The sequence below is a fragment of the Microtus pennsylvanicus genome, chromosome 18 (assembly GCF_037038515.1).
Source record: "Microtus pennsylvanicus isolate mMicPen1 chromosome 18, mMicPen1.hap1, whole genome shotgun sequence".
NCBI lineage: Eukaryota > Metazoa > Chordata > Mammalia > Rodentia > Cricetidae > Microtus > Microtus pennsylvanicus.
In genome coordinates, this window is record NC_134596.1 from 26,882,361 (window position 1) to 26,906,444 (window position 24,084).

At 47.1% G+C, this 24,084-nt stretch overlaps 1 protein-coding gene across 5 annotated transcripts in view; it reads right to left on the bottom strand.

The window, feature by feature from the left end:
• Positions 1-24,084, bottom strand: part of Ntrk3 (neurotrophic receptor tyrosine kinase 3) — a 355,416-nt gene that overhangs the window by 302,494 nt on the left and 28,838 nt on the right. The window lies entirely within an intron of this gene.

Consider the following 24,084-nt stretch of genomic DNA (forward strand, 5'->3'; position numbering starts at 1 on the left):
TGAATTGAGGCTCTTTATCAACAGACACAAGCCAGTGTTAACTGACCCAGTACATCAACTCCAGCTCAAAGCTGGGAAACTCAAGACTATTGCTATGATGTAAGACTTGTCATGAGTACCGGTCTAGTTTTTTGTTAGTTCCTCAACACTGACAAATATTTCTTCACTGCCGCTTTTGAAGTTGTCAATTCAAAAACCATTGCATTGCTAACTACCTAGACCTTTCTGTTACTCTGATATTATATGAAAGATGACCTTCCATGGAGTGCCAGAAGATCCTAAGAAATGATCTATCCCAGCCCTCCTGGAACCTGCCTCTCTCTTCAGTATCCAGAAGTTGCAATGGACAAAAGGAAGGTCTAAGTACCATTGCAGTAAAGAATACAGTTACCTAAGGCACACTCTTGCCAGAAATGTGACCACCACTTTTCCCCCAGACAGCTCCTCCATTGCCCGACCACACCAGTGGTTCCGCCATCTGCCACCCAGTCCAACTGGAGCCAAGAAGGCAACAGGGCTGTGCTTGCCAGGACTTCTGGCAGCATTTCAGAACCGCACAGTGATGAGGTATGCCAAGAGCCCATTTTGAAACACATTCTCCCAGAGCTCCTATGGAGCAGCCAGAGACACTGGCATTTGTTGGGGACACTGACCAGGTGGCCAGGTTGGCATTGGCCTCTAACTCAGATGCCTTCTCTCAGGAAGCCTCATGGTTTCAAGGCAGTTTTCATGCCCCAGTCTCACCAAGGTAGGAACACTGACAACATTTCAGATGCAAAGGGAAGCCAAGAGGAATAGGACCACCTGCGCCACTAAGCCCCTCCAGTGCATATTCCCGGGCCATGAGCCATGTCAAATACCAAGTAGATCACAGTGTTTATCCAGCATGTTCCCCATCCATGGGAGCTCAGCTTCCTCCGTGGATCTGTTTCCAACAAGTAGCTATCAATCAAATTGTTTAAATAAATGAAATCACTTTCTTGGCCCCTATTAGCATTCCATAAGTGTGCTTTGATGATTGTAGAGATGACTGTCGTTGCATTCTGGGACTTCATTCATTTCAGTCTTTATGATTTATGCTTACAAACAGATCCTTCCTAGACTTGCCACGCACTAAGAAGCGGCAAAGGAGTGGAGCTTCGATATGGAGTCCTCCAGCAAATTAAATAACAGCCCCAGCATCCTCTTTGGTGTCTGAGTGCTCCTCAGACAGGGAGCAGCAATGTGACAGCCACATTGCTCTGGAACAGTCATTGGTGAACTATGGGTTGGGGCCAAATTCGGCCCACTGTTTTCTTACATATAGCTTCAAGAAGATACATTTTCATATTTTGTTTTTAAAAAAATCAAAGAAAAAAATTATTTTGTGAAGTATAAGAATTAGATAAAATCTACATTTCTGTGCTTATCTCTGCTCACTACCATCTACAGTTACTTCCATGTTATAAAGTCGAACCATCACTGCAGAGACCATATGGCCTGCAAGGCCTGGATTTACTCTCTGGCTCTTTAAAGATAAAAAGGTTGCCAACCCCCGCCTAGAGCAAGGCTGCCAGGATGCTAATCCTAGCCCCAGGAGCACTCCACCAAAGACACTCTGTCCACGCCACTTCACCTGTCTCTGCCTCCCTTTTCTCAGCTGTCAAATGGGGGTGATAAAATGTCTGCCTCCTAATGATGACCTGAAAATTGAAGGAGCGTGTTAAAAAAAATCTTAAGGGACTGGAAGTACAGCTCCATACTCACCTAGATCACCTGAGACCCTGACTTCAGTCCCAGCACCACACAATACTAAAAATAACATCCCCACCCAAGAGCCCTTGTAGGATTAGATAGATACAGAGGAGGTCTTGGAAGACACTATGGGGGTTTTATGAGAAGTCTTTTCTTGGTTTTTGAGTGCAGATGGCGTCATGCTTCTGCTAGAAGTTATCATTTCTTGGCCATAATTCATTAAAAATAAAAAGAAGAGTGGGTCCATCATTGATTTTAATGCCCTATTATGACAGAAGGGTAGACAGACAGGAAACCTATCATTCATGACTTCTAAGAAAATTTCAGGGAAGCACTAATGAGTCACCAGGAAAAGGACACTTGCCACTGGCTCTAACAACTTGAATATAATATTTAGAAATATACGAGATGAAAATTGGGCACTAGCTCTGATTGGTTGTCTTCACAGGCATACACACACACACACACACACCACTATCAACAACAACAACAGCAACAAATATACATATATATATATACATACACACATATATAGATGTAGATAGATAGATAGATAGATAGATAGATAGATAGATAGATAGATAGATAGATAGATAGATCTTTAAAAGAGAAAACACCATGGTGAGTAATAACAGGAGAGAGGAGAAGCATGCCAGCTGAGGTACAGCCTTGCCATTTGCAAATGACATTGGCCATGGCCTGCCAAGTCTTCCATGACTCACTGCTAGGTACCAAACAAGGGAGGTCACTTATGGTAACTCTGCTGGCTGCTATTAGAAGGCCACAAGTTTCAGTGGGAAAAGGCTGGATCTACAAAGTATAATAAATGAATAGGATGAGGTAAGAGAGTAGAATTGGCATGGTTTCATTAACGCCAAATAGGGAAGGCAGAACCTGGTGCCAGTACATAGGGTTCTTCATGTCTGGCACTTTTTCTGGGTACTCCAGTTCAATAAGGATGCATCTTTGAAGGAAGGTCAGGGCTTAAATAAAGGATTCGTGACAAGAACCAGACTGGTTCTACCCACAGATGTCTCACAAAGCCTGTTGTGGGGTGTGGAGGGAAGCAGGCACTCCGAGAGATGGTGGGAAGATGGTAACATGCATGACAAGTAGGTCCCCTCCAGTGACCCACAGCCATGTATCCACCTAGCATCACCTGTGCCAATCAAGGACAGGGAGGAGAGGGTAGACAGAGACCAAAATGCTGAACTTGGGTTCTCTCCCTTACCTTATATCAATTGTTTCCACATTATAATGCTAACAGCAAAATTCTCAAGAGGAGGTAATTTTGTCTCCCAGGGGAACGTTTTCCCTGTCTACACACAGTTTTGATCCTCACAACTGGGGAAAGAATAACGCTAACATCTGATGGGTAGGGACAGAGACACACAGGACAGACTGGGGCAAAGTGTCTGCCCCCAGAGGTCCCCAGCTCTGACTTGAAGACCTTTGCCTTCTCACATAAAGTACCTGTCAAAGTTGTTATTGAAGCTAGAGTCCCAGGCCTGAAAACATCACTTTTGAAAATGACTGCTTTGCATCAAACACTAGGAGTCTGTGCCCTTCCCCCCAAAAAAACAGCCCTGCTCCTGCTCCAGTGAGTCTAGAAGAAAAATTCAAAAGCCACGGCTCTCAGGACTCTGTGTCAATCCAGGAATGTGAACGAGTTATAGATGATATCCACTTGCAGGGAGCCTTTGCCCACACTCCTCTCAATGTCCTGCCCCCACACTCTCATATGGACTCCTCTGGAAACTGCAAAGTCCACTCTGCCTGGACCTTGTGCACACCCCTTTCCCAGAGAGTGTGACAGAGGGGGATGGTCCATGACAACAGAGACTTCTGGAGCCATGCCAGGCTTATAGGTGCAGCTCAGAAATTCCATGAGAGTCAAGATGGACCTCACAGAACAGGGCTTAGGTGGGGTATAGCCAAGGGCTGACTAAGCAGTCTCCCCCACAGCATGAGAAACACAGCCCCTCTTCAGAATGCACAATAGCATCTCTGAGTCCTAGAGACCCAGGACCAGGGTTCCTGACTCAGATCCCATTTGGGAATATGACAAAGCACAAATTAAGTATTAATTGAGGATACAAAGCCCTTTTGTGCTAGAATAAATTAGATGATACTTTGTCCCGCAGCTTTCTCTTCCTCTTTCTGTTTCACTTGAGCCAATATGGAAATGACCTGGCAACATCCAAGAATCTGAAAATCAGTTGGTACAGACTGTGTGCTCCATATTTTAATTAAAGACATGTCATGTGTCCTTTATGACCCCAGTATTTGATGTTTATAGTCCTCTCTCCAGAAAATTCTAGAACACACAGACATCTGCTGCCATATAACTTGAGAAAACTAAGGTGTAAGAAGCCCACAAGAGGGTCAGGGTACCATGCCCCAGCCAAAATTTCCTGGTCACTTGGGTACTTGGCAAGGCAGGAAGTTGGTGGACAGGACTTGGTATCGCCATTTCTGCAGACACAGTATGTCCGGCACTGCCTTTTCTCCAACCTTTTCCCTCTCCTCCCTTCCGGTCACATTGCTGTTCTTTTCAGTGTGACTTCACACAGCTATTAATGAGCTGTTCTCCATAACCAAATTTGCCAGACAACTAAATTTAAAATAAAAATTTTGCATTGTCAGGTCCCTTGCTACATCTCTTTTCCTCTCCTTACAATGCAGTCCATGTTGGCCTGACTCCTCAAACCCGGCACACAGAGTTCAAGTCATGCTCTCCTGATAACCCTAGAGCACAGTAACAATGTCTGCTGGACTCGGACACCCTGACACCTTCAGAGGCTTCTCCAGGAGCACAGAACTCACTCCCCTGCCTCAGTAGGACCCTCCCCGACATGGTTTCTGATTTGAAGGACATGTCCATTTCATTGCTTTTCTAGTTCGTTCTTTGCAATCACAATGGGGTCGGGGACAGAGCTGGAGCAGCCTCCTTCCTTCTGGTGTGCTGTGGTCAGCCTCCTCTGCGGCCTCTTAGAGCACACACACACACAGTAAAAACATGCACATAAGCACATGCGCACACACAGTAAATACTTGTCCTTTGCTCCATCCCTCTTTCTAGATGATCGAAGTTACCACATAAATGGCATTTCTTGAGTGAAGTCATAATCCATGTTTACCTAGTAACACCTTCGTGTTCACATCATCATGTCCATAGTATCTACTCATGACTTCGCCTCCTGGCAACAGGTAGTAAGTAGGAATGGTTTCTTGGAGAGACATGTGTGTGCATGTGTGTGTAGTCCCACTTCTCTAACACAGAACTAAACAACTTCAAAAACAAAGGTTTTAGCTCCCATCAACTGCTTGAGTCTTGTTCTAAGAGGAAGGCCTGACCTGAAATGTAAGTTGGCTGCTGGGGAAACGAACCTGCAAGTCCACTTCCTAATGAGCCAGCATTAGAACCCGTGTGTGTGTGTGTGTGTGTGTGTGTGGACACAGTCTACACATACACAATTTGCCATGCATTTATTTGACTTCGGAGTCTTATAGAGCAATGAGGAAATTGATTTGTTACCTAGGCATATTATGCATAGTGATCCAGACGGCAGCATTAGCTTTCAATGATCTGATATGTTTAGTATTATAAACAAATCTTCAAGAACAACAGCTCCATGGAGTTCTGGCCCCAAGGGGGGGCTGGGGAGGAGCTGCCTGGGATCATGCTAGCCCAGTTACCAACTCTCCTTCCCTTAACAGCTGCTATTGGAGAATTAGCTGCCTGGAGAACCAGACCTGAGAGCCAGAGGCATGGGGGGCACGGGTAGAAAGGGGATAGTGGTTTGAGATGGCAACTCCAGCATGCCAAGACATTAGGACAGCAGCCTACAAGTATATGTATGCCAGCCCCACATCTGGGACCCATGTTCAGACACCGAAAAGAGCATTCGGATCTTACAGAGAACAGATGGGAGAGACGGCATCTGTGCAAGCTTCCTGATCAGTTCCAAAGCCCATGCCAGGAATAAGGAATCTATGTGTGCACACCTGTGTTCTTCGGGTGCTGAGATGCCGCGTCCTAACAGGAAAAGATCAAGGGCGCAATCTCTCTGCCACCCCCACTAAGAAAGATCTAACTCCACAGAGTGAGATTTTACCTGCAAGTCAAGAGACCCTTTGGAGTCCAGAGTCTTCTGTCCTAAGCCCTGATCAGACTGGCCTCCCAACCCCAGCCTATATGCCTCTCTATTCTCATTGCTGTCATTTGGGCCATGATAGGATATTGAACCCAGCTTGCCCACTATCAGCAATGCCAAATAACCACCAGCTTCTTCCTGTTTTCATTCTTTTCTTTCATCGTTCTATATGCCAGAGGAATCAAAGTCTCCATGGCTTCCTCTTATAATCACAACCATTCCAAGCATCGTGCCATGGCAAGCAAGGCCCTGCATAATGGGCCTGCCAACAAGGCCCTTCCTCTAGACACACACCCCTTGTTAGGTTGGCTCCAGCCACGATGGCCTGGCTTCTGTCCCTATGAACCAGGTGTATTCCCAACTGGACCTTCTACAAAGAACACTTCCCTGCCTCCGTTAACTCTCCGGGCCCAGGCCCGATGAAGTCTCCCATGCTCAGAGAAGCCTGTCCGCCCTCTGTGTCTCTGGACTCACAGCCTCCACCCCCCGCCCCTGTTTCTCCTCCAGTTCTCTATCACAAATTCTGCCTATGTTCTTTGTGGCCTTAATAGCCACGTGCTATAGTCTTATTTGATTATTTTATTACATTTTTGTCATAAAGGCATCTAAATTAGAACCATAATGCATGGAAACACCAATTGGATCTGTCTTGTTTACCACTTAAGTACAGAATCTCAAAAAGGGGCAGCAGGCTCAGGGTAAGTACATAACTGCGCAGTCTCCAGGAGGGCACCCTACCTCCATACGAGATGGTCTCCATGCTGGTTACCTGAATGGTCCTGATTCCTGACCCCTTGAATAGCCCAGAGCTCGGGTCTGACCCCACAGTATCCTGATGATCCCCAAGAAGGATGTGTCTTAGAGTAGAGGCTGAATGTCTTAGATACGGCAGGAATCTGGGTAATCAATATGGAACTAGAAGCCAAAAGATATCCCGGAAGTCTCAAAAGACCCTTATACTAAACAGCTCCCTCTCTCAGGGCCATGTCTGATGCCCATGGTCAATGTTGAGAATTTAATGGACTTCCTTATAAGAATCAAAGAAGAGATGGCCTTTGGCACCTGCGTCTATGTAGTCTGTTGTCCCTTCTATGTGACTATGGCTGCTACCAGATCATAAGTTTTCCAAGAACAGTGGCCAGGAACTCGCATTTCCAGTGTTGTGCCAAGTGCTCAAAGAGAGAAATCTGAGAGAGTGAGTGAGTGAGTGAGTGAGTGAGTGAGTGAGTGAGTGAATGAGAAACAATAAATCCCACAGAGACCCACCAGAACTTAAGTGTTTAGCAGTCTAGATCCCCCCAGATCTTCTCCCTTGCCGTCCATCTCCTACCTCTCCAGAACAACTCCTCCTCCTCCCCCTCCTCCCCCTTCCTCTCTCTGTCTCCCCTTGCATACTTTTCCTTCAGTATAAAAACATTATATATCACAACCCATCTAAGAATAAAATCTTGATCCCTTATCCTGCTCCAGCTACCAATCCATGCCCACAGCCCTCACTGTGGCAACGATTTTCAAGAGATTGAATCCATTCTCACAGACCCTGCTTTCTCACTTCCCTTCAATGTTTCAACTTGATTTGTCTTTGTCTGCTCTATAGGAAGCACATTGGAAAGGCTGCCAGTATTTCCATGGGGATGACTCCAACAGACTCTCACCACTGTGTAGCTACCCAGCCTCTTCTTAGCATTTCACCTAGTTGACCACCCTCTTTTCCTTGAAACAAACTCTATTTCCATCCTTGGCTGCACAATCTCCTGGTTGCTGTCTAGTCTTGGATGTTCCTTCTTAGCCTCCTTTGTCGAGCCTATATACTTTGTCTGATCCCTAAATGCCAGTGTCTGCTGGGTCTCATCCTGAATTTCCCCTTTCACTTATTCCCTTCAGGGTCACGATGATCTCAGCCAAGCATTTGGCTGTAAGCCCTATCTATATGATGTCATGGCCTCAATGGTTGCCTCTAGCCAGACTTCCTTCCTAATTTAGGTTTTCAAGTGGTAACCTATCCTATCCAATAACAGCCCTTGCTTTCTGCTCCTGAACTTTATCTTAGTAAGTTGTATCAGCACCACTCATGTGCAAACAGAACTCCACCACCTCTCCCCTCTCAGTACCTAAACGGCCAGCAAGCCAGCGTCAAGAGCATACACCACTAACTCTAACAAAGGCCATTCCCTCCGAAGCATGGCCACTGCTTCCACTCAGCCTGAGTAAATCTGTCTTCCACACCGAAGCCTGCATGAGCATTTTGAAACTCATGATAGATGTGAACATAAACAAACGAGTACACAAACCTCCAGCGATTTTATTCTCTGCACTTGGCAGTTGCGATAAAATTCAGACTTGATGGAGGCAAACAATGTGCTATGTGGTGTAGCTCATACCGCTTCTACCCCAGCTCAAACAAGGCTTCCTTTTAGTTTACTTGCTTTTTTTCCTCAGTGATGTCTGCCTTCTTCCCAGACCACAAGCTCCCTCCCTCCAGCAGGGCCTTTGCATCTCCTGCTTCTTTTAGCTAAGATGCCACTAAAGCGTCTTCTAAACTGTCACTGCCGCTGCGGCCTTTCCTAACCAGCCTAGCCACAATCACTTTCTATACCTTCCACTAGATGAACAGTCATCAAGCCAGGGTGACATATGGCAATGCCTAGCGACATTTTTGCCTTTCCTGGGGAGGTGGAACCAGAATCTGGTGGGTAGAGGCCTATAGTGTACAGGACAGACCCCCACAGCAAAGAGTTTTCCAACCCAAAATGCCAAGAGCACCAAGGCTTGACAATGTTGCTCTAGATATTCCCTTTGTCCCAATAGTCATAATCCCTTACTTGTGTGATTTCCTGTGTATAGGTGGTGGGGAGCAAGCTCCGGGAGAGCAGCTGAACTGTAGGAGAGGATATAAGGGCAGATTGAACAAGATATCACCATAACTATCAGTCTTGTTCATTATCAAACCTACAACAGGCAGATCCTGGCAGGTATCAAACAAATAAAGTTATAAATGATTGCTACTCTCAGAACACGACCTTACATCAAATCGTAAAAAGGCTATGGCTACCAAAGGTCTTCATGGGGACCAGCATCTTTTCCAGCCATCTGAGAAGACTAAGACATAGAGATAACCATGTCTGTGCTTGGGAATGAGAGCCTGGAATTCATGTGGCCCTGAGAAACGGACTCCTGCATGCAGATAAGAGTTAACTGTGTCGTTAAACTGCAAACCCTGCTAGACACCTTAGCTCTGAAACAGGACAGAAAAGGAATGGAAGGAGCCCATGGCAGAGCACAGACATTGACTCTGACCCTGGAGGAGAACCTGGACACGAAGATGAGTGTCAATCTGGCCCAAACAGCTCGCTGAGAAGAGATGAAACCATCTGAGCTCTGAGCCTAAGATCAGCTGGCCTCGGGGGTTGAGAGCACTGGCTTTCGGGTGCTCTGTTTCCTTAGAAAAACATGAAATGGCCAGGCCACCCTTTACTAAATTATAAAGCACTTATCACTTCTTTAATAACTACCCGCATGGAGGACTTAATTCACTCAATATGGAAGTTATAAAGGCGAATTGGTAAGTGAGCATTAAGCTCAAGTACGCTGCATAAAGACTTACGAGGGCGATATTTCCCCCCATTAAAAGGGTAGATTTTTCTCACTGCGACTGTGTCTCCGAGCTAATGTGGAGAAGTCGCTCTAGAGCTCAGGGCATTTTCATTGTTAGAGGGCAATTCCAGGTCATTGAGAGGAAGGGGGGACCTTGACTTTGCAAGAATAATTATCCCAGCGCCTGAAAGTGTCAGAGTGATTAGTCAAGGTAACCATCAGAAAGACACGATGCCATTCACGGTTCTTGGCTCCCTGCTCTGCACACGCGAGGCGGAAATGGAAACAGGCCAAAGGGGAGAAAAGTCATAGCGTGGGATGAAGAGTGGGATGGACTAGAGTAAAAGAGGGGTACGCAGGGCCTACAAGAGGAGGGCGGTCCCAAAAGTCACTAATTTCCATTCACAATCCAAAGGGAAGAAAGCAACACTGGGTTTTATAGTCTGTCAGAGAAGTTCTGGGGTTTCTGCAGGTTCCAAAGGGCTCCAGGTAGAGAGCTGGTAAGATGGACTTCATTCCTAGGCGAGTGAAGGAAAGGCTCTTTGACCTTTATCCTCCCCAGTTCCAGCATCGTAAGCGCCTTTCTTTCCTCCAGCAATAAACCATCTGCTCTTTCCCCAGATGCTCACTCTTTTGGAAACGGATTCTCTATTCACATGACTTCAATTACTATCTAATTAAAGACTAATTCCACGTCAGAATCTACCATCTATCCCCTCCCTGCCTAACCTGTCTTCTGTCCTGTAGTTCTTGCTATCACAGAAGATTCCTCTTGACCCCAGAAAGCAAAGATGAACAAAACAGCTTGTTCTTCACCTTCTGAATTCTCCAAATACTTCTACTGAGTCCTCTGAAATACACAGAACAGCGGGAACCATGAGAGGACTTCACATATGCACAAGACCCGTGAGTTAACAGGACTGCTGTGTTCAGGAACCAATGAATCTATGGTGAGAATTATGGTCAGTTAGTGATGTCCGCCACAGTCACAGGAGATGGAGGGACAATGAAAGTTATCATCTATAAAGCATCTCTAACCAAGAGGCTCTCTGACATCTTTTCTCTCAGACTCAAGTCCTGTCAGAATCTCTCCTTCCTTGAACTTCTGATTTACCTTGTCTTTGTGTCCAAGAGACTCTTCTGCTCACAAGCAGTGATATTTTAGCAGGCCCTTCAATTTCCAGTCTTTATGTTCTCATCTGTTCTAGGCTCCACTTTCTCACTTTCCTGGCAGGTTCAAGGCTTCCCTGATGGCAAACAAACAGCTCTCGCTAAACCAGAATTTCTATTAATAAGCTTTAAGCCTGTTGGAAAATCTGTAATGGAAAAAGGAGGAGGTAGATAAAGACCTATAGAGCCTTGGAGGGTAGCGACAACTTTTCCAGTTCCCTGGGTACCACCTCCCTACTGAGGAGATTCCTGAAGTGCAGCAGAGTGAAACTGAGAGAAAGTGGCGGGGGGGGGGGGGGTGACGAATGGGACCTGTGTGGTGGCATCTGTGACTCATTCCATTCCTTCCTACATCTTCTCATTCTTTCACCACAGAAGAATCAAGCCACTCGGGAGGTGTGCTCACGTCAACAGAGACACCAGCCTGCCCGAAGCCTACTCCTCCCTCAACTTCTAAGGAAGTTTGGTAGAATGAAACTTTAATGGGCTTCGGCACCAGCAGTAGACTTGACTCCCCAGCTTGCCACTGATTAGCCAGGTTCTCTCCTGCAGCCTTGGTTTCTCCTTCAGTGTAACAGGAACAGTGGTGACAGCCCATGCAGACATTATAAAGCCGGATTTATGTGACCCTGGCAAGAGCCTCGGCATGTCTCCTTAAACATGCTACAGCACAAAGAGCATTTGCATTCTCTTCCAAAAAGAAAACTGGTCCATGGGATTATGTAAGAATTGAAGTCAGCCACTGGGGCCACCACAGCAGGCAGAATGACTGTATTTGTTATTTTTGGTCACTGCACCAACACCAAGAGAAGCAAGTGAAATAGGAAGGGCTTATTATGGACCACAGTTTCAGAGGGTTCAGTCCAGGGAGCCTGGGTCTGTACACTTGAGCAAAACATCATTGCTGCGGTAGCTTGTGGCAGGAAGGTTTCTTCATGGTAAGCAAGAAGCAGGGAAACAGATGCGGGTACTCACCTGACCTCACTCTTTCCCCCCTTTCATTCCATCTAGGCACACACCATCTACACTCAGAGCAGGTCTCCCTTCTCAGTTAACCTTCTCTAGAAAGAGGTGTGTCTCCCCCTCTCCTAGTTGATTCTAAATTCATTTAAGTTGATGGTAAAGATTAACCATTATGGTGACTCTGTGTGTATCTGCAGGGCTGAGGTTGTGATGGGAATGCTACGGCACCTCCTCGTCTACTTCTACCAACTCTCATTCCTTCCCTATTGCAACACAGCCTCCATTTTACACATTAGCCAAACAAGCACCTGCTGCCCAGATTTGCCTTGTGAACGGTCCCTCTGGGCTATGCTCCTCATCCTGCCAGCCCTCGGGTTCTCAGGGAATCTCTGCACAGCCGAACATCCTCTGGGCTTTTGCTATGTGCATCTTCCCCTCTCCACTAAGCGTTTTATCAAACCACCCATCACCACCCAGACGCAGTCACTCAGTGATCCCAGCCTCACCCTCCAATTACTGGGGAATTATTTCTGTGCAGCTGCCGATGTACGGATGTGATCCTGTCACCTGTGAGGCTCAGCATTATTTGCCTGGCTTCCCTTGTGAGAGCAAAAACTCCCTGACAACAAAGACGGATGCATTCTATTTATTTTGTGTGCCCTCTTGTCTCTGCACTTCTGTGCTCGGCTCGGCTCAGCTAGTGTTCAGACCGCACAGGGAGCCCCAGCCTGGAAATGAGAGGAAGTGAGCTCCATCCTGAGGCAGAGAAGAGCTGTCCAAGGTCTGGGAATGGGCTGAAGTTCAATGCGAGGGGACAGAAAAAGACAAAACAAAGGACAGCAGAAAACGAGCTGACTGGCATGCACACTCCTTGGGTCCTTGTCTTCAAAACGCATCCCAGATGTCCCTACCTTATAATCTTTCTTGGGACCCCTTTTCCAGGTCACAAAACCCTCTGTTATAGTCCTGATATTTAAGATAGGTATTATCTGGAAAAGGCAGTACTGGAGAGAGATGAATAAGCACAAACTCTAGTGACATATAGGTATAAAGATGACATAATGAAGCCTTTATGTCATATTTTGTATATATGCTACTTTAAAAGAGAGACAAAAATATTAGGACTGGCAAGATGGCTCAGCAGGTAAAGGTGTTTGCCTTCCAGGTCTAATGACCTGAGTTCAATTCCCAGAAACCCATTTGACAGAAGGAAAGAACAGACTCATGCAAGCTGTCCTCTGACCTCAACACATGTGTCATGGCACACACAATAGATAGATAGATAGATAGATAGATAGATAGATAGATAGATAGATAGACAGACAGACAGACAGACAGATAGATAGATAGAGATAGATAGATAGATAGATAGATAGATAGATAGATATAGATGATAGATAGATAGATAGATAGATAGATAGAGATAGATAGATAGATAGATATAGATGATAGATAGATAGATAGATAGATAGATAGATAGATAGATAGATAGATAGATAGATATAGATGATAGATAGATAGATAGATAGATAGATAGATACATACATACATACATACATACATACATACATACATACATACACCGATCAATTGATAACTAAATAAATAAATGAAATTTCTAGATGCTTGAAAGTTATTTTAGGAGCTAGAGATTTGGCTCTGTGTGTAAAATGTTTACCACACAAGCATGAGAATCTGAGTTCAGATCCACAGAACCCACGTAAAGACCAGGCAACTCTATAACCCCAGACTTTAGGAAGAGGCAAGGCAGAGACAGACTCATTCATGGAGCTCCTAAGCCAACTGGTCTAGATGAATTGATGAGATCTAGGTTCAATAAGAGGTTCTGCTTCAAAGAATGAGGTAGAGCAGGCTAAAGGACGAATCTCAAGGTTGACCTCTGGCCTCCACATATTCATACAGACACATGTAAACACACCCACATACACACATATATACCTTCCACATGAACACATATAACCACACACAAAGTGTCTGTCTGTGTCTGTTTCTGTGTCTTTGTGAAACAGAAACAGACACAGACAGACACACACACACACTTTAAGAAATGGGTGCTCTCTGGCAGAGCACCAACACAGAGTAAAACAGACTGCCTAACATGTTGAATCAGAGCCCCCAAGGTTTCCTCCTAAGGTTTGTTCCTAAATCAAGGAGCAGAATGAGGGGGAGGTGGGGAGGCGGCAAGGAGGAGTCAATGGCCAAAGTTTGGCGTACAGTTAGCTGCAGGGGTTTATCTACTACTGTGAATGCAGTTTGCCGTGTAAACAACATGGCGTGCCACCAAATGCCAACTCCACACAAATCACCAAGCGTCTCGTGGGACACTCACGATGCCCTCTTGTGCTTGTCCCTGTTAGGGCCGTCTTCCCTGTACAACTTCAGATCCTTAGAGCAGGGGCTCTGTCTTTTATCTCAGTATCTCCAATGTCAAGCAGGGCTCCTGACTCAACGTCCTTGCTAAATGTGACAGGGATGCTAGGCTGTCCCTCCTTTCCTGAGCTGCTAGCTTCACCCTTGGATCCTTAAAAGAGTCATTCAAGTTGGCAAAGGTGGGGAGGGGCAGAGGCGCCCCTTGGAAATCCACAGTAGTTCGGGAAAAGTGAACCCGGTAAGGATGATGAACAGCTGTAGTCAGAAGCTTGCTGAAGCAGCTCAAGCCCTGGAGGCTGAGCTGGCCCTCTGCAGCCACAGAATAGAAACTTCAAGGTCAAGGCAGTGGCACTTCCTGCAACTCCAACATCTGGGAAACTGGGGAAAGCCAGCCTTGGCTTCTACCCTTGAAAGAACCCCTCACCTCAAGATCTACAACAGAGAGGTTCATGAGAGAAATCCAGGGGAGAGGCAAAGCAGATAGGCACAACTGGCTTCCAAAATGAACTCCAGTTCCCTCAGGAGTGGTGAGTCCCCCTCTGAGTACAAGAAAAGAAAAACCTATAATTGGGGTGGGGGAGAGTCTCAAACCAGACCACCCCTGAGAAGTTCAGGCCTCACCACAAACAGCTCTCCTGCCCTACTACATGTCCAAAGGAAGCAACACAAAGGCTGGCTGGCTAAGAGCGGGTAGAAGCACTTCCCATGAGCCTCTGCCCACAGCCAGCTGGTCTGGCCCGTGACGTCCTTCGGGGCCAGGTTCCTTCCCTTAGTTCCCTCCTGTCTAGCCCCAGTTAGAGTCTCAGGGCATCTTTCCTCTGTGGTTTCACCTCCAAAGCCTGGGAAGGGCTGGTTGAGCCAGGCTGGCTTCAGCGGCAGTACTGAGAGCTCTCCTTGCCCCTCAGAAAACACCAACGGTGTGCCAACTGTACTTCATCTGGTCACTTGAAAGCACACCTGTGTGTCACCTGCCTGGTACCCCTGGAGGGATTTCTCTTGCTTTTACCCACAAGCCAAAGCACTCTGCCCATGCTCACTTTTAACACCTCACTGGTATGACAGGGGAACTAACTGCCACTGCTGTGAGAAGCTAAGATGTCTAGGCCAAATCCTAGCTTCTCAGCAGGGGCCTTTGCAGCCCAGTTAGCACGTAGTATCCTTTTCCTATTAAATAGATATAAGTCCAGTATATATGTCTTCACCTCCAACTTGCTAACGGCTAACAGACCTGCTGTTGGAATCACACACTGTTCATTTTGAGTTTAACAGCATCAGAGCCCATATGCTGGCTCCTGCAATCAGTCAGAGCAGCTCTGATCCAACCCACACTTTGATACCCTGACTGACTATGGCCTATCACCTTGGCATGAAAATGTGGCTGCCCCAAGGACATGTCCAATGGCAGAAGCCAGCTGTGCCTATCTCTCTCCTCTTCCTTACCAGCAGGGGATACAGAGTGCCTAGTAGCTCTACTTGTAGGTGCGGAGACACCTACCATCCAAGGGTCCCCAGGACCTAGTTTCTGGGCTGTGAGGTATGTGAAGGCACAGCAGGGCTAGGTAGTCACCATACTATATGGAACTCATTGTTAAGGAGCGCACTAGCCCAGGACTTGTTGGATTCTCTGACGGTGAAAACAAAAACAGTAATAATAACCTTCCCCCTTGTGGAGACCGCAGTAGCAACCTGCTGGCTCTTAGGCACCTTTAGATGTCATGGCCATAAATAAATGGACCTTAAAGAGCACAGTCCCCATCCATCCCCTATAGGCTCAGGGTAGCTTTCGCCATCCTGCTCAGCACATAAGATGGTGGATCTGATCCTCACTGCACTTGACCTTGTGAGAGATCAGCCATGACCCCTGGGGATATCTTGGAGGTCCCAGGACTTCAAGACACCAGGCCAGGGGCACCACCATGTCGAGTTTTACCTTAATGGAAACAGCGCATGTGCTATCTGTGCCCAGTCCTTTGGCTCTGTCCCCAGTGGATTTCATATTTAGGCTCCTGGGATAAACCCTGGCATACAGCACACAAAGCTTCGTGGCACGGATGGACATGCACATTAAATCACTCTCTACTCTGCCCCCTTCCTTTGTAAGAGGTAGCACACTTCCAGGAGGATTCTTCAAGTGGGCAAAGCAATGTCTGTGTTTACACGGTAGGAAGAGTCAGGACTGCACAGACCACACTGCCAAGCACTCCTTAATGGGTTTCCCAGCTGCCCCCAAGCAGCCAGTCCCTTCCTCTCAGCCTCGGGTACTTGCCACCCGGGGGCTCTGTGATGACTGTCACCTCAACAAGGAGGCAGGACAGACATTCTTCCCCACCAGGCTGCAACTTGGAAGCCTTGCTCAGTGTCTTCCAACCTCACCTGCCATTGGCATCTCTCTTCACTGAGTCTCTTTGCCTTTCCCATCAGTCATTTCACTCCAACTTTTGGCAAAATGGCTCCTCTCCCAGTTGGGGAACTTGAAGAGCCTGAAATTGTAGTTGGCAGCCCCGAGAGTGCCCGTTATCTAAAGTAGGATCCTCAAAAGACCTAAACTGTGAGTTGGTGTTTCCTGATACCCAACCTGTGCTCCGTGCTCTCCCCTGGACGGTTCTGTATGGGAGTGACGAGGCATTCCTGTTCATCTTCAGAGTTCACCCAGTGAGGTGTCGCAGGATATTTAACCCCACTGTGACACTCCTAGACTGTGTTAATAAAGTTAACCTAGAAACCGGGGTCAGAGCCAGCAACTAGAGGACTGAAATTCACCATAGAATAACTAGGAATGCAGATGGGAAGATGAACAGGAAGGAGAAGGGAGGGACTTGGAATTGGCACACTCTCTTCCATCTGGGATGTGTGGAGAGAAGAGGCACTGGCTAGGTCTCTGGTAAGAAAGAGAAAGCCAGATCCTCTGCTTCTTTGATCTGTAAGGTTTTCACCCCAATATCTGACTCTCAAGGTTGTATCAGTAATAGAACAATTTAGCCAACACAACAGTGAGCCTGTTGCTGCCTAGGGACCCTTTCAAGGCCATCTCACATCCTCTGGTTCAGCCAACTTCCTCACAGGACTGCGTGCAGGGTTATCCCAGAGAAGAGGGTACTGAGGGGCGCCCCCATCCTCAGGTCTCCAAGCAGCTGAGCATCATCACCCAGGTGTCTGGTGTTGACCTAAAAGTAAAGTCCAGAACCACCACAGTCTCACCCCACAAAGGCAAAGGGGAAGTCTAACACTGACTAGGTAATAAGCTTGCAAGTGGCTATCAGGAATGTCTGGGCAGCTAGGAGCTTTATAAACAACGCCATAAGGACTTCCTACCATAGATGCTATGTGGACCTCACTGCTGACCCCCAGAGCCTCCTATTTTATGATGCTGGGTGATGTACAGTATCCAGGATCTGCATCTCTTGACCTGAAAGGCCCCTATGGGGATCGCAAGACAAACATCCCAGAGCCTTTGCGATAGTGTCGCTTGGTGGGACACCCCTGAAGTCACGGCTACTCACCTCTCCATTGAGCTTCTTCCTGGAGAAACCCGAGCTGGCTCACCATAGCTGCCATTGGAGTGCACACCCCTATGACTTCCTCTCTATGCTGGCTAAGCAGGGTCTCCCAGACTGGTCACAGTGACATGGTGCTGAGCTATCAATTCTGAATTCTAAGAAGCTGCCTGACACTCCCAGTGCTTAATGGGGAAGATAGACATGCAAAAATTTGGTGACTCTGACACGTTTGCATGGGTTAGGGGGTGGATGCAGGTATGTGAATATGCATTGCGTGTGTATGGAGGTCAGAGGTCAACCTTAGTTGTTTCTCTCAATCAAGCTCCACCTTGTTCAATGAGGTATAGGCCCCCATGTTTATTCCAAACGCTCCATTTTACTAAAGCTGGCTGTCCAGCAAACTATAGAGATTCCCCTGTCCGCTGCTACCTCGCACTGGGATTATAAGTGCAAGCGACTGCACTTGACTTATTGAAAGGTGGGTTTGGGGACTCAAACTTACGTCCTCCTGCTTGCATGGCCTGCATTTTATCTACTAAGTCATCTTCTCAGACCCCAGTTCACAGTTTCTGTCACTGACTGAAATCACAGCAAAACTGTGAGCCTTATCGGAGTCTTCTCAGGAAAACAGAGAGCTTGCTGCCTGGAGGTAACGGCATGCTAGAGTTGCTGAAGAGCCAGGTGTAACCAGAGATAGCAACTCCAAGAAGTCCACCCGCTAACACGACAAAAGGTGGACCACCTGTCAGGAACCAGAAACAACAGAGGCTGCCAGGCAGAAGCTGAAACTAAGGAGTGCAGGAATTCCTCAAATACAAGATACCACAGCGAGGCCACTAGGCTTCTTCCGTCCTCCTTCCCACAATTCTCCATCAGCGCTTTGGGCGGGACAGACCCTCTCTTGCGGGCATGGAAGCCTGGGAAGTGTAGTTTCTACTTGTCAATCTTTGAGTAGCCGTACTGGATCTGAGGGATCACAGACAAGTTATACGTTCACTGGGGGCTTCTGGGAGAAGCTGCTGGACACGCCTTTCATCTGTTTCCCTGACCTAAAACCATCTTAGCCTAGAGTAAAGCTCACCACTTCAGACGCTATCCACTCAGAACCTAAGAAGGCTTCCAAACAGGTACTTTTACCTGCAAATACCCTTTCAACCTTCCTGTGGTGCCCCTGTGCACAGGGAGGTACCAATATTCAGGGCACACTGCTTCATAAAAAAAATGGGGGTAGGAATTAGAGGGAGCCCATGCTGAGGAACACGGCCCTCTGGGCTAGAAAGGCCCAGGGCGAGGCAGACCACGGAACTACACCAGCAGCCCTAGACCACGGAACTGCACCAGCAGCCTAGGAGCGCCAGGAGGGAAGAGAGTCAAAAGAAGTTGATTCCAAAGCAGAATCTTGAGGATGAGATAAACTGGGTTAAAATGAAACCCCAAACCATCCCAGACTCAAGTTTTGAGGGGAAAAAAAAGAAGAAGAAAGAAACCAACATGAAAAGACTGCAATGCTGTATTCTGATCTCAAGCAGTTCCTTTCTTGGTTTTTACTGTACGCCCAGGATCTGAGCAGACTAGCCAGAGGGAGTTCATCTGGGCAGTGCCCCCAAGAGACCCCCTGCCAGCTCCTCCTGGGAAAAGCTAAATCACTTAGGAATTCTTGGAAGTTCACGCGTGTGGGAGCCACAGGCAAAGCTGAAGCCTGCTTTCCCACACCCGGCGTCACCGAGCTCTTCTAACACAGCCGTTTAGTCACACAAGGCCCATGATGGGGGCACCTGAGACAAGAGCCCAGCACAGCCACTACCACACTGTGGCCTCTGATGACACTGGAGCTGCGACCATCTTCAATGGAGGGTAGCTGGGAGACTGACACTTAGCAACGAGAGAAGGGTTTGCACCTTCTGCCTGAGATAGCCAGGGCCCCAACGCAGGTTTTTCAGGGGTTTGGTATGGATGTTCTATAGTTGTTTATATTACATTCACTTGCAAAAAATATTTTTGAAATTTAAAAATTATTTTACGTGCATGAACATTTTGCCTGCATGTATGTCTGTGCACCACATGCATGCCGGGTGCCTGTACATACCTGGTGCATGTTAAGCCCAAAAGAGGGCATTGGGTTGCCTGGAACTGGAGTTATAGGCAGTGTGGAAATTGGATGTGGACACTGGAAATCGAACACAGGTCCTCTGGATAAGCAGTCGGTGCTCTTACCCAATGAGCCACATCTCATCTCCAGCCTCATTGGTTTTGTTTTTTAAAAAAAAATTGGCATGGTATTTTTCCTTTTTGATTTCAGCAACATTGATGCAATGTAAAATGAGCCTTTATGGTGTTTAAAATTTTAGTGGCATGTAAATACATTCACGATGCCATTCAAACACATCTGTTTAGTCTCAAGTAAGTTTTAAGTCCATTAACTGTTCGTCTCTCCTCTCCTCTGCCCTAGAACTAAGAGAATCGCCTGCCCTGGGTATTTCACATGCATGGAATCTGCCTATCTGGTATGCCACTGAATGGGACATTTTTGTGGTTCATCCACCTTGTAGCATGAATCAGACATTTTTCCCTTGCACAACTGAGTAATATTCCATCATAAAAAATATACCATATTTATCTATTCATTAGATGATGAGCGTTTTGATTGTGATTTTAAATCATGTCTCTATAAACATTCCGCTTGACCTGTGGTTTAAATACATTTTTTTAATTATTCAGTATATATACATAGAGCTCTGCTTATACGTAAAGGGTTGAGAGAACATATAACACATACATAAAACAGCAAAGTGGGGTTGGGGGGTTGAAGCGAAGTAGATGGTTAAAATGGAACAAAAGAGTCCACGTTCACCACAGTACAAAATGAACTAGTCCCTACCATCGAGCACCAAGAATACACTCGTATGTTTCCTGGCAGCGAAAGTGAAAAGGGAAACAAATTGAGTTACACGAAGTCACTGGTAGAAATAAACATGCTTTTTGTCATTAAATACAGAAGGGCATCTAAATAACATGGATCCTTATAAGAAGATTGTGTGTGACATTGTGGAAAAATGTTATTTTTTTTATATTCCTGGGAGAGAAAGAAATGTGCTCCAAATGAGTGGTTTCGGTCTTTTTTTTTTCTTAATCAACTCTATATGGATCATGAACACACTTAAACTGTAATTCAATAAAGTCAATTTTGTAGAGTAAAGCTACGAAAATACAGCCTGGATGCATTGCTTTCTAAATACCCAAAATAACACATGAGTCAAAAGTGAAGAATCCCCCAAGAAACAGCCATGGAGAACCCACCAAAAGTCTCAAAGGTCTCAGAAGGTCCTATCTTCCCAGGTCCCTGAAGGCTGGGGCCCCTGCCCCTTTGACAGGTGCAAACACACCACACACTGATTGAGAATCTTCGCTTTAGACACGACACAGGTAAAAGGTCACCCTCTTATTGTTACAGGTGGTGGTGCAGCGGCCACCTCCCTATGGGTGAGGCTCATCGCCACCCACGCTTGCCACACTGGCACCTATGCCTGGTTGCCTCCAACCTGCCTTCTCTCAGTGTATCCCACGTCCTGTGCTACTGCCACGTTCGCAGAAGTTATTTCAGTTGTTGCCCCAGACCCTGGCTGCCTGTCCTGCTGTACCCCACCTTCACAGCTGTCTTGGGCTAAGCAGGACACCAACAAACCTCCAAAGGCTTCCACTGCAAGCCAATCTGAGGGGGAAAAAATCGATGCCCTGCAGGGGATGAGACGCAACCCTAACCTCACTTTGTGCTAAATCAGAGAACCCCTTGATCATCCCATCAGGACACACACACCCACCAGCAAGCAAGGCAGGGCGAGGGCAGACCCTGTCTGTCCAAGGCACCTGACATCTAAGTTCAGGCCATAGTAAAAATATTTCTGTTTCAACACAGATCCATACAGCTCTCTTTCCAATCTGGACCCTTTCTAATCCCAGGATACATAAAGAACAGGGAGACATTATTACTGGTCAGTTACCTGGAGTCTTATCAGACTACACAGCATGTCCACAGAGGCCTCTGATGCTGGCATCGTCATTCCTATTTTACTGTGGGGAAATGGGGACCCCTCAGGTCTGAATCGCTCAGAACCCTACAGTTCTTTCCTAGTCAGAAATAAACTGCCTTCGCTAGGGGTGTCGCTTAGGTGGTAGAATGCTTGCCCACCATGCATGAAGTCCTGGGTTTGAAGCCCAGAATGACGTCAACCAGATGTGGCAGCTCACATTGTAATACCAGCACTCGGGACGAAGGCATAGGTCAAGAAATGCAAAGGCTTGAAGGTAGTCTGGGCTACACTGGTGTGGGGTGGCGGGGGAGGACGGAGAAAGCAGGCCTGTTTTTAAAAATATCCAACTTCCCTCACCTCTTATCCTTGTAATCTGAATTGAATGAAAAGAGATACAGGGACAAATGCAAGAAAATGAGGACGAGCAGCCTAGACACTGAACAGTCCATTGCCGTCTCTCGGGACAATAGGCTGCAAAGCCCAGATACAGAACTTGGCAACTTAGCATCGCTGGTGTGAGGAGAGCTCTGGGTTCAGAGGCAGGTGTGTAAACAGACTGGCAATAATAATTCCAAAGGCAGAGCGCTTACTGTGTGCCAGGCACTATAAACGCTATGATTCACTGAATGACTCCAACCATCTTCTCTCTTACTGACAGAAAAGAAAACTGGATGTGGAGGAATGTGTGCATCCCCTAAGGTCACTCAGCTTCATAGGGATTGAGGTGAGGCTGTGCAGTCAAGCATCCATGCCTGTAGAACACAGGCTCCTGAGGTTGCCATGCATTTTGCCACAAGTTGGCCACCAGAATGCATCTGTGAAATTGAAGTGTGACCAGGGTCTTGTTCCCTCAGTTCCCGAGCAGCATCCCTTGCCTCGACCATCTCCCCATGGCTTCTGTCCATGCCTCAGTCTTCACATGGCCTCATGAGGACTCCAGGCATAGGGTTGACACTTGTCCCAGTACTATACGACCTCACCTTAACTACCTACAGCTGCAAAGACACTACTTAACAAAGAAATCTGTTGACTGAGGTTTCTGTCCCACCAGGTCCCACATCTGTTTAGTCCCAAAGAAACACACAGAGGTCTCCATTAATCATAAACTGATTGGTCCATTAGCTCAGGCTTCTTATTAACTCATTCTTATAACTTACATTATCCTATAATGCTTGACTGAGCTAGCCACGGTGACTTGGTACCTTTTTCGGCATGACAGTAACAGCTTGCTTCCTCTGAGGCTGGGTCATGACTCCAGACTGAGACTTCCTTCTTCCCTGAATTCTTGTTGCCCCACCTCTACTTCCTGCTTGGCTACTGACCAATTAGCATTAATTTAAAATATAATTGACAGGGTTCAGACCATTGTCCCACAGCAGAAATCCACATGAGCACACACTGTGGGAGGACACGACTTGATCACTGCAATCATTGGGCCATACTGCCTCTTCCAGGGGACACGGCCGCTAGGAGGAACTCTTTCTTCCAGGAAAAGATAGAGGAGTCAGGCAAGTTAGGGGGACACAGGAGCAAAACTATGCCCACACGTAGGCACGTTCTCTCTTTCCCAGGTGAGAGACGCTCCCCTACTAAGCCAGCTCTTAGGAGGAAAACTGAGTCTGCCACCAGGGCATCAGGGGCAGTGGATGCGGGTCTGCCTGCCACTGGCAAGTCAGCACCTGAAGGGGGCACCCATGCGCAGTGTCAAGCAAACACAGGGATAACAGGAAAGCAAGGCGGGACCAAGGTAGCATCTAGAAGGATTCCCCACTCCCCTGACTCCTATGCCGGGTTGCTCCACAACTGAGGATTAAGAACCTCACTCACAGAACCACAGATTCATCTAGAGCTTTTCTCGGGCAGAGGAAACCGCCACTCTGTCAAGGTATCTGGGTTACCTCGCCTTCTGTCCCACACTGCCTGACACCCAAGAAGCGGTGTGCATGCTGTCTAGCATTACAGCTCGGGAAGTCATTCTGAGATTTGGCAATGGAAGCTCATCAGAGTGAAAACATCCCAATTTGTTCACAGCTTCCCTGACAAATCCAAATTCAAACAGAGTATCACCCTTGGGTGTTGTGAAAAGAGAGCAGCTGGCACCAGGAATGAACCAAAGCGAGATGTCCTGCCCCAGTGCAAGCACAGCCCCAGCCACCTGTTCCCTGTCTGCATCTCCCGCTCCCTGTTCAGTCACTCGCAAAGCGCAGGCAACGTATGTTCCCTCCCATACTACACTACCGCTGATGCTGCGGGCCCCACCACCGACTGCGCATGTCCATCCGCCCCCACTACCAACTGCGCATGACCATCTGCCATCGTCAGGAAGAACGATAGGTCTGGTGAGGACTCCAAAGACTCCCGAGAATGAGACAACTTCGGCAGCTTAGAGTTTAAAGTCAGTGTGTGTTCGAAACGTCACTCTGGTGGCCTGCAAACACATGGAACCACCTGGCTTCAGCTTAAAGGACAGTACCACGCTGAGGGCTCTCATGGAGAAGCCATTTCTACCTGGTTTCTCTAGAAACCTCCCAAAGGGAAAATACCCAGCAA